The sequence below is a fragment of the Triticum urartu genome, chromosome 1A (genome assembly GCF_056163025.1).
Source record: "Triticum urartu cultivar PI428250 chromosome 1A, HENAU_Tu73, whole genome shotgun sequence".
Taxonomy (NCBI): Eukaryota; Viridiplantae; Streptophyta; class Magnoliopsida; order Poales; family Poaceae; genus Triticum; species Triticum urartu.
This window is the reverse complement of record NC_141873.1, coordinates 217824064-217836024: the sequence shown is the minus strand read 5'-3', so window position 1 is coordinate 217836024 and position 11961 is coordinate 217824064.

The following is an 11961-nucleotide window of genomic DNA, read 5'->3' as shown; positions in this document are numbered from 1 at the left end:
AGTCTGATCGGAACGTCTTGGGAGGAGGTCTTTTCCTTCGTTGACCGTGAGAGCTTGTCATGGGCTAAGTTGGGACTCCCCTACAGGGATTGAACTTTCGAAAGCCGTGCCCGCGGTTATGGGCATATGGGAATTTGTTAATGTCCGGTTGTAGATAACTTGAATCTTAATTAATTAAAATGAATCAACTGAGTGTGTTGCCGTGATGGCCTCTTCTCGGCGGAGTCCGGGAAGCGGACACGGTGTTGGAGTAATGCTTGCGCAGGTTGTTCCTTCTAGTTTCTCGCTCGCGCCTTGCCCCCTCTTCTCGCTCTCTTTTGCGTATAAGTTAGCCACCACATATGCTAGTCGCTTGCTGCAGCTCCACATACTTGCCTTATCCTTCCTATAAGCTTAAATAGTCTTCATCGCGTGGGTGTGAGATTGCTGAGTCCCCGTGGCTCACAGTTACTACAACTCCAGATGCAGGTCTAGGTGATTCCGCTCCAGGTGACGAGTACGAGCTCAAGTGGGAGTTCGACGAGGACTCTCAGCATTATTATGTTTCTTTTCCCGACGATCAGTAGTGGTGCCTAGTTGGGGTTATCGATTCAGGGCCTTGTCGCATGTTGGGGGTCTTTTCTATTTTGGCACCGTAGTCGGGCGATGAGTGATTTGTATGATGGATGTTATTTATGTACTTTGATGTGACGTGGCGAGTGTAAGCCAACTATGTACCTCCCCTTTATATTATTTATGTACATGGGATGTGTGATGATTTCCTGACTTGCGACATTGCTTTCAATGCGGTTATGCCTCTAAGTCGTGCCTCGACACGTGGGAGATATAGCCGCATCGAGGGCGTGACAAGTTGGTATCAGAGCCGACCCTCGCGGTTACACGGATGGTTTCGGACAGGTGCGTGGTCATGTTGTTCATGACGTTTGTGACCCGTTGTGGCACACGGCATGGCACATGTACTGGACTAGAAGCACAGACGTATGTGCCAAGAGGGAACGTTCCTGTGGCCTGATGAGGACGTCGGTTCCTCTGAGTGGGGGTGTATGTGATAGCCTGGCTTATTAGGGATGATAGACTACTCATATCAATAAGGAATTCCTTCTTTTCCGGGAGCCCATTCGGACAGAACTCCAAAGTTAAGCGTGCTCACCTTGGAGTAGTGTCAGGATGGGTGACCGACCGGGAAGTTGCTCCCGGGTACGCACGAGTGAGGACAAAGTGTGCAGAAAAGACTAGTATTGATCTGTGGGGCCAGTCTAGATCCCGCCAGGAGTAACGACCACCGGCGGGTGTGTCCGGGGCGTTACACAATCACACATGATTTTCTCTTGAAAACTGTTTGCGTTAGGCCACCTTGCGAAACGTTTACCACATGAAAACTGTGTGTGATGGACAGCCTTTGCCACACAGTTTCTTCCACGGGCCGTGTGTGATATATTCAATAACGCAAGCGATTTAACGGGAAAATTTGTGTGTGATGTACCTGTGAACGGAAACGCTTTCCTTCGAATGACTGTGTGGGATGTACAAACGAACGAAAATGTTTAGCGGGGACTGAATATGTGGGATGTACTTGCGACCGGAAACAATTTCGCCGTATAATTGTATTTTTTAGCTCTATTGTATGTATTTCCGTATTTGAGCGGTTGCCAGTCACACACGACCTCATTTTGTCGAACGGGTGTGCCAGGAGGGCATATCCCCGATGGTTTCTGGGTCGTGTGGGAAGGACCCCCCTATCGCCCACACTCACTTGGCAACGGTTTCAGATGACGTCGCGGAAAGGGGTTTTAAACCATTTGTTTAGGAGCTCGCTGTACTAGTGAAGTCTCTTCGAATTATCGGTTTGGTTTGGCCTACTAGATTGATCTTTCTTGCAATGGGAGAAGTGCTTAGTTTTTGATGAGGACATGACTACCTTGGATACGACCAAAAATATTGCATACATGCATATTTGTCAGGTGATTTCTAATGCAAACTATTCAATAATCTATTTATGTTATCCAGAACAAAAATACTTCACACACTTTTGTGTTTTGTCTAATTGCAGGTGTATGGGACATTTGTACATACCACGACGTCATAGAACCCCACCTTGATCAATAAAGCTTTCATCTTATATTCGCAATATCCCGAAGAATCACCCAATTCGGAGTCCGTATGAAAAAGTTGTTGGCGTTTTGAGTCAGGTATGTCTGTGCAGTCCGAATCTGAATCCAGAACGTGAAAGACTTGGACTCTATCTTCTCTTGGCCCAAAAGTGATGTGAGAGGACTTTTAGAACACAACATAAACTTCTCCTTTTCCCTTATCTTCATATGTGGATTGTACAAATGTCCCATACACCTGCAATTAGACAAAACACAAAAGTGTGTGAAGTATTTTTGTTCTGGATAACATAAATAGATTATTGAATAGTTTGCATTAGAAATCACCTGACAAATATGCATGTATGCAATATTTTTGGTCGTATCCAAGGTAGTCATGTCCTCATCATCCTCCCCTTTCTGAAAACAAAGCCGTCCTTGGCGTTGCTTAATCTGAAATGTGGCTAACAAAAGAGACAAGGTGTACATGTTGTATATGTATATGTCATCCAGTTTAACTTCCCTTGATTTTTGCACGTATGACACATGTATACATGAGTAACTTTCATAGTTCATAAAAACTAAAGCCAAAAAATTATCACAAGAAGTAGAAGGCATGAAAATATTAGAACTCAGTTTGCACATATAAGTGAAGCTCTTATTCATTTCAAAAGATTCGCAATGTTCATCATTAAACCATCCCAACTTTGGTGAATAAACCTTACTTGCATCAAATTTACATGCTACAACATGCTTAAATAAGCAAACATGCAATAAGTCATTGGACACAGAATCATCATCAAGATTAGAGGTCATATCAAAATGATTAAACATTGGTTCTTTTGCATCAATAGTTAATTCAATGGGTGCACTCAAAATTGTTGATATTTCAGTTGTTTGATCACATGACGCATTCATGACAGTAACAAGAGTCTCTAAAATAGGTGGTGTGCTCAAATCAACAGGTAACTCAACACATGATGCATTCAAGTTAACTAGGCATGCTTCATTCTCATGTGAAGTTATATCATCAATACCTTTACTGTTACCTCGCAAAGATGTAGCTGATGTAGGTACGGACGTTGACAATGTACCATACTCTTGAGATGATATTGCGCTCACAATCCGAGGTGGGGCTGTTCTAGTAGGTGCAATAGTGGAGTAACCAACCGGCGATGGTGAGAATGAACTGGAATAGTAGTTGTTGTAGTCACCCAATGCATCCTCCTGTATCTGTCTCTCAAAGGTACAAGCACGGACATACATACCAGTAATGCAACGAGGAATATACCGAAATCTTTCCTGAATATCATGGTTCAAACCACCAAAAAATTTATTCATTGTATCATTCTCAGATTCTTCTATGTCACAATGATGCATATAAGATTTGAACTCTTGGTAGTAAGCATGAACAGTGTTGTTGCCTTGTTTAAATTGTTCAAATTTGCGAAGCAATTCACGACGATAATAAGGAGGGAAAAATTGTTGTCTCATTACAGCTTTCAAAACTTTCCAAGTTGTGGGTTGGTTATCAATGTTTTTCTTACAATGTACACTCCACCAAACAGAAGCAAAATCAGTAAATGCTCTAGTGGCTGCTCGCACTCGCTCAAGTTCAGAAAAGTCATGGTGACTAAAAACTTGTTCTACTTCAAGCTCCCAAGCTAGATATGTAGTAGGATTAAATCTACCCTCAAATGACGGTAAAAAGATAACCTGACCATGTGCTTGTGTGTGTTGTCCCAACTCTCGTGATGGTGAAGATGTGTCCGTTGTCCAAGAACTTCTATCTTCGGAACCTGTCATGATTAGTAGAAACAAGAAACAAAATTCAAGAATAATGTTCCTATGAACTACTAGGGTGTGGTGGTAAAGCGCTCAAAATAAAGCAAATATCAATATCTTACAAGTTCTTACCAAGCAACAGGTGGTGACAGGCAACCAACGGTGTCAAATAACTCTGAAGATTGTGTAAAGCGATTGCCAGGGGAACGTACGTATACACGGTGTAGAAATATGTGGAGCTGGGTTGGCTATATATGGTAGCAAAAGATTAGCAATAATCAATTCAGAGATGCAATGTTGAATAAACGCTCAACGACGGTACTGTGCTGGTCCTAGGCTAGACCGAACTAGAGACGCGAGCTTAGAACACTAATGAGGTCACGTCGTAGCACAACTAGCATCAATGAAGGATACTAAGTAGCTCTGGACAACAAGATATAAGTGAAGATCACAACGGCAGTAAAGATAATGATGTGAAACAACAGCCAAGCAGGATATATCAACAACTTTGTCTCCAACTTTCCTCTGAAAAAGTTTGTGCCGATTTTTTTGATTTTTTTCTCCTTTTTTTCTCTTTTTTTTCTCGTTTTTTTTCTCTCTTTTTTTCTCCCTCTTTCCAAAACAAACTAGATAAGACGTAGATTGGATCAAGCGAAGATGTGAACGATCTCAACTATTATTATGACAATGAATGGTGGGTAGCACGTGGTGGAAATTGATGGATGGGTGGTGGACAGCGGAAGAGATAATGATGCAGCGATGGCGTGACTAATGTGAACAGAACTCGAAACTCTAAACGAACTAGACACTAAGACCAGCAACTCGACACGATGATGCAACCGATAATTCCACTATGCAAGCAATGAAAAGAAAATTGCAAAGGCTCAGACTGGCTTGGACCAAGGATGAATAGATCTAACTCTTTTTTGTGGCTTTTTCTTGTACAATAGGTAAGAAAATAAAATCTAATCTAGGAAAACTGGAAATTCTCACCGAGCCACCTGGCTCTGATACCACTTGATAGAGGCGAGGGTGTCCCGATCTTTCGATGAGATGATAACTATCATTTTCTGTGGGAGTCGACTTTGATGATCCGACTACGAACGTGCGAGACGTCGCGCCTTAGCAATCGCTAAACCAACTTCCGAGGGTTATTGACCACGCCGGAGCACGATCAACCTGACAACGAGGGTCTGTTTCCTGCGAGCAAACGAAGAACAAGCAAGAAACTGAAATTGCAATCGGGATATTGCGAATATAAGATGAAAGCTTTATTGATCAAGGTGGGGTTCTGTGACGTCTTGGTCTGGTCGTTGGACACAAACGAAGTACGCAAAGTTGCAGCTATGGCAAACTTTTAATCTAAACAAAACCCAAGGAAAAAGCTACTAGATGGATCTACTTATATAGGAGCAAGGGGTGGCGGCCAAGGAGGTGGGAGGACGTCCCAAGGCAGCCTAAAACTAACCCTAGGTCGTACAAGGCTCATGGGCCCAAGTGGAGGTGATGCAACACCTTTGGGCTTGTAGTTTGACTCGGATTCTGCTGGAACGTCAGATTGTTTCGTCCATAACTCAACGCTCCGGACGAATTTGAAGGTGAATCCAATTGGGTTGGAAAGAGCATGAAATCTAGTTTCCAACAAAAAAAGAATCACCCAATTCGGAGTCCGTATGAAAAAGTTTTTGGTGTTTTGAGTCAGGTATGTCTGTGCAGTCCGAATCTGAATGCAGAACGTGAAAGACTTGGACTCTATCTTCTCTTGGCCCAAAAGTGACGCGACAGGACTTTTTGAACACAACATAAACTTCTCATTTTCCCTTATCTTCATATGTGGATTGTACAAATGTCCCATACACCTGCAATTAGACAAAACACAAAAGTGTGTGAAGTATTTTTGTTCTGGATAACATAAATAGATTATTGAATAGTTTGCATTAGAAATCACCTGACAAATATGCATGTATGCAATATTTTTGGTCGTATCCAAGGTAGTCATGTCCTCATCAGTTTTGGGTTCAATCTTGCGGTGTCTTTTCGCAGTGGCAGCAGGGGCGGCAAGGCACGTATTGTATTGTTGCCATCATGGATAAAAAAGATGGGGTTTATATCATATTGCTTGAGTTTATCCCTCTACATCATGTCATCTTGCCTAATGCGTTACTCTGTTCTTATGAACTTAATAGTCTAGATGCAAGCTGGATAGCGGTCGATGTGTGGAGTAATAGTAGTAGATGCAGAATCGTTTCGGTCTAGTTGACACGGACGTGTTGCCTATGTTCATGATCATGCCTAGATATTCTCATAACTATGCGCTTTTCTATCAGTTGCTCGGCAGTAATTTGTTCACCCACCATAATATATGCTATCATGAGAGAAGCCACTAGTGAAACCTATGACCCCCAGGTCTATTTTACATCATATTAGTTTCCCGTCAACTTGCCAATTTCTATCGCCGTTTATTTTGTAATATTTACTTTCCAATCTATACAACAAAAATATTTATCTTATTATCTCTATTAGATCTCACTTTTGCAAGTGGCCGTGAAGGGATTGACAACCCCTTTATCGTGTTGGCTGCAAGGTTCTTAATTGTTTGTGCAGGTACTAGGTGATTTGCGTGTAGTCTCCTACTGGATTGATACCTTGGTTCTCAAAAACTGAGGGAAATACTTACGCTATTTTGCTGCATCACCCTTTCCTCTTCAAGGGAAAACCAACGCATGCTCAAGAGGTAGCAGGCGCGCGCCATGGGGGGGAGTCCTACAAGGTATAGGATTCGCCCCCCTTTTGCTTTCTTTCACCAGAGGGAATAGGAAGGAGAGGGACAGGGAAAGGGAAAGGGGGGCCACCTCCCCCACTCTCCCTTAGGCCCATGTAGGCCCAAGACTTCCCCGGTGGGTTCCGGTAACCTGGTAGAGGCGAGGGTGTCCCGATCTTTCGATGAGATGATAACTATCGATTTGGTGGAGACGACTTTGACGATCCGACTACAAACGTGCACGACGTTGCGCCTTAGCAATCGCTAAACCAATCTCCTGAGGTTACTGACGATGCCGGAAGCACGGTCAGCCTGACCACGAAGGTCTATTCCTGCATGCAATCGAAGAACGAGCAAGAATATGATAAAGCAATCTGAATATTGCAAATATATATGAGGTATTGATAATGGTGGGGATCCGTAAGCGGTCTTGGTCTGGTCGTTGGACACAAATGAAGTACACGAAGTTGCAATGGCTAACTTTTAACTAAACAAATCCCAAGGAAAAAGCTACTAGATGGATCTACTTATATAGGAGCAAGGGGTGGCGGCCAAGGAGGTGGGAGGACGTCCCAAGGCAGCCTAAAACTAACCCTAGGTCGTACAAGGCTCATGGGCCCAAGTGGAGGTGATGCAACACCTTTGGGCTTGTAGTTTGACTCGGATTCTGCTGCAACGTCAGATTGTTTCGTACGTAACTCAACGCTCCAGATGAATTTGAAGGTGAATCCAATTGGGTTGGAAAGAGCACGAAATCTAGTTTCCAACAAAAAAAGAATCACTCAATTCGGAGTCCGTATGAAAAAGTTGTTGGCGTTTTGAGTCAGGTATGTCTGTGCAGTCCGAATCTGAATCCAGAACGTGAGAGACTTGGACTCTATCTTCTCTTGGCCCAAAAGTGACGTGAGAGGACTTTTTGAACACAACCTAAACTTCTCCTTTTCCCTTGTCTTCATATGTGGATTGTACAAATGTCCCATACACCTGCAATTAGACAAAACACAAAAGTGTGTGAAGTATTTTTGTTCTGGATAACATAAATAGATTATTGAATAGTTTGCATTAGAAATCACCTTACAAATATGCATGTATGCAATATTTTTGGTCGTATCCAAGGTAGTCATGTCCTCATCATCCTCCCCTTTTTGAAAATAAAGCCGTCCTCGGCATTGCTTAATCTGAAATGTGGCTAACAAAAGAGACAAGGTGTACATGTTGTATATGTATATGTCATCCATTTTAACTTCCCTTGATTTTTGCACATATGTCACATGTATACATGAGTAACTTTCATTGTTCATAAAATCTAAAGCCAAAAAATTATCACAGGAAGTAGAAGGCATGAAAATATTGGAACTCAGTTTGCACATATAAGTGAAGCTCTTATTCTCTTCAAAAGATTCGCAATGTTCATCATTAAACCATCCCAACTTTGGTGAATAAACCTTACTTGCATCAAATTTACATGCTACAACATGCTTAAATAAGCAAACATGCAATAAGTCATTGGACACAGAATCATCATCAAGATTAGAGGTCATATCAAAATGATTAAACATTGGTTCTTTTGCATCAATAGTTAATTCAATGGGTGCACTCAAAATTGTTGATATTTCAGTTGTTTGATCACATGACGCATTCATGACAGTAACAAGAGTCTCTAAAATAGGTGGTGTGCTCAAATCAACAGGTAACTCAACACATGATGCATTCAAGTTAACTAGGCATGCTTCATTCTCATGTGAAGTTATATCATCAATACCTTTACTGTTACCTCGCAAAGATGTAGCTGATGTAGGTACGGACGTTGACAATGTACCATACTCTTGAGATGATATTGCGCTCACAATCCGAGGTGGGGCTGTTCTAGTAGGTGCAATAGTGGAGTAACCAACCGGCGATGGTGAGAATGAACTGGAATAGTAGTTGTTGTAGTCACCCAATGCATCCTCCTGTATCTGTCTCTCAAAGGTACAAGCACGGACATACATACCAGTAATGCAACGAGGAATATACCGAAATCTTTCCTGAATATCATGGTTCAAACCACCAAAAAATCTATTCATTGTATCATCCTCAGATTCTTCTATGTCACAATGATGCATATAAGATTTGAACTCTTGGTAGTAAGCATGAACATTGTTACTGCCTTGTTTTAATTGCTCCAATTTGCAACGCAATTCACGACGATAGTAAGGAGGAAAAAATTGTTGTCTCATTACAGCTTTCAAAACTTTCCAAGTTGTGGGTTGGTTATCAATGTTTTTCTTACAATGTACACTCCACCAAACAGAAGCAAAACCAGTAAATGCTCTAATGGTAGCTCGTACTCTCTCAAGTTCAGAAAAATCATGGTGACTAAAAACTTGTTCTACTTCAAGCTCCCAAGCTAGATAAATAGCAGGATTAAATCTACCCTCAAATGATGGTAAAGAGATAACCTGACCATATGCTTGTGTGTGTTGTCCCAACTCTCGTGATGGTGAAGATGTGTCCGTCGTCCAAGAACTTCTATCTCTGGAACCTGTCATGATTAGTAGAAACAAGAACCAAAATTCGAGAATAATGTTCCTATGAACTACTAGGATGTGGTTGTAAAGTGCTCACAGTAAAGCAAATATCAATATCTTACAAGTTCTTACCATGCGGCAGGTGGTGACAGGCAACCAGCGGTGTCAAATAACTCCGAAGATTGTGTAAAGCGATTGCCAGGGGAACGTGCGTATACACGGTGTAGAAATATGTGGAGCTGGGTTGGCTATATATGGTAGCAAAAGATTAGCAATAATCAATTCAGAGATGCAATGTTGAATAAACGCTCAACGACGGTACTGTGCTGGTCCTAGGCTAGACCGAACTAGAGACGCGAGCCTAGAACACTAATGAGGTCACGTCGTAGCACAACCAGCATCAATGAAGGATACTAAGTAGCTCTGGACAGCAAGATATAAGTGAAGATCACAACGGCAGTAAAGATAATGATGTGAAACAACAGCCAAGCTGTTTTACTGAACAGTGCACAAAACAGATTCCAATCCGAATTCAACTATGAGATTGAGTCTAAAATGATCCGAATTTTGTTTTTTTTCTCTTTTTTTTCCTCACACTTTTTTTTTCTTTCTCTCCTTTTTTTCTCTGACTTTTTTTTCTCTCGTTTTTTTTCTCTCTTTTTTTCTCCCTCTTTCCAAAACAAACTAGATAAGATGCAGATTGGATCAAGTGAAGATGTGAACGATCTCAACTATTATTATGACAATGAATGGTGGGTAGCACGTGATGGAAATTGATGGATGGGTGGTGGACAGCGAAAAAGATAATGATGCAGCGGTGGCGTGACTAATGTGAACAGAACTCGAAACTCTAAACGAACTAGACACTAAGACCAGCAACTCGACACGACGATGCAACCGATAATTCAATGCAGCAATGAAAAGAAAATTGCAAAGGCTCAGACTGGCTTGGACCAAGGATGAATAGATCTAACTCTTTTTTGTGGCTTTTTCTTGGACAATAGGTAAGAAAATAAATCTAATCTAGGAAAACTGGAAATTCTCACCGAGCAACCTGAAAAGTGATACCACTTGATAGAGGCGAGGGTGTCCCGATCTTTCGATGAGATGATAACTATCGATTTGGTGGAGACGACTTTGACGATCCGACTACAAACGTGCACGACGTTGCGCCTGAGCAATCGCTAAACCAATCTCCTGAGGTTACTGACGATGCCGGAAGCACGGTCAGCCTGACCACGAAGGTCTATTCCTGCATGCAATCGAAGAACGAGCAAGAATATGATAAAGCAATCTGAATATTGCAAATATATATGAGGTATTGATAATGGTGGGGATCCGTAAGCGGTCTTGGTCTGGTCGTTGGACACAAACGAAGTACACGAAGTTGCAATGGCTAACTTTTAACTAAACAAATCCCAAGGAAAAAGCTACTAGATGGATCTACTTATATAGGAGCAAGGGGTGGCGGCCAAGGAGGTGGGAGGACGTCCCAAGGCAGCCTAAAACTAACCCTAGGTCGTACAAGGCTCATGGGCCCAAGTGGAGGTAATGCAACACCTTTGGGCTTGTAGTTTGACTCGGATTCTGCTGCAATGTCAGATTGTTTCGTCCGTAACTCAACGCTCTGGATGAATTTGAAGGTGAATCCAATTGGGTTGGAAAGATCACGAAATCTAGTTTCCAACAAAAAAAGAATCACCCAATTCGGAGTCCGTATGAAAAAGTTGTTGGCGTTTTGAGTCAGGTATGTCTGTGCAGTCCGAATCTGAATCCAGAACGTGAGAGACTTGGACTCTATCTTCTCTTGGCCCAAAAGTGACGTGAGAGGACTTTTTGAACACAAACTAAACTTCTCCTTTTCCCTTGTCTTCATATGTGGATTGTACAATTGTCCCATACACCTGCAATTAGACAAAACACAAAAGTGTGTGAAGTATTTTTGTTCTGGATAAGATAAATAGATTATTGAATAGTTTGCATTAGAAATCACCTGACAAATATGCATGTATGCAATATTTTTGGTCGTATCCAAGGTAGTCATGTCCTCATCATAACCCCTCGGTACTCTGGAAAAATACCAGAATCACTCAGAACCATTTTGATACCCAAATACTACCTTCCAATATATGAATCTTTACCTCCCAACCATTTCGAGACTCCTCATCGTGTATGTGATCTCATCCGGGACTCCGAACATACTGCGGTCACCAAAACATATAACTCATAATATAAATCATCATCGAACATTAAGTGTGCGGACCCTACGGGTTCGAGAACTATGTAGACATGACCAAGACACATCTCCGGTCAATAATCAATAGTGGAACTTGGATGCTCATATTGGTTCCTACATATTCTATGAAGATCTTTATCAGTCAAACCGCATAAGAACATACGTCATTCCCTTTGTGATCGGTATGTTATTTGTCCGAGATTCGATCATCAGTACCATCATACCTAGTTCAACCTCGTTACCGTCAAGTCTCTTTACTCGTTTCGTAATGCATCATCCTGGAACTAAATCATTAGTCACATTGCTTGCAAGGCTTATAGTGATGTGCATAACCGAGAGGGCCCAGAGATACCTCTCCGATACTCGGAGTGACAAATCCTAATCTCGATCTATGCCAACCCAACAAACACCTTCGGAGACACCCGTAGAGCATCTTTAATCACCCAGTTACGTTGTGACGTTTGATAGCACACAAGGTGTTCCTCCGGTATTCAGGAGTTCCATAATCTCATAGTCATAGGAATATGTATAAGTCATGAAGAAAGCAATAGCAATAAAACTAAACGATCATTACGCTAAGCT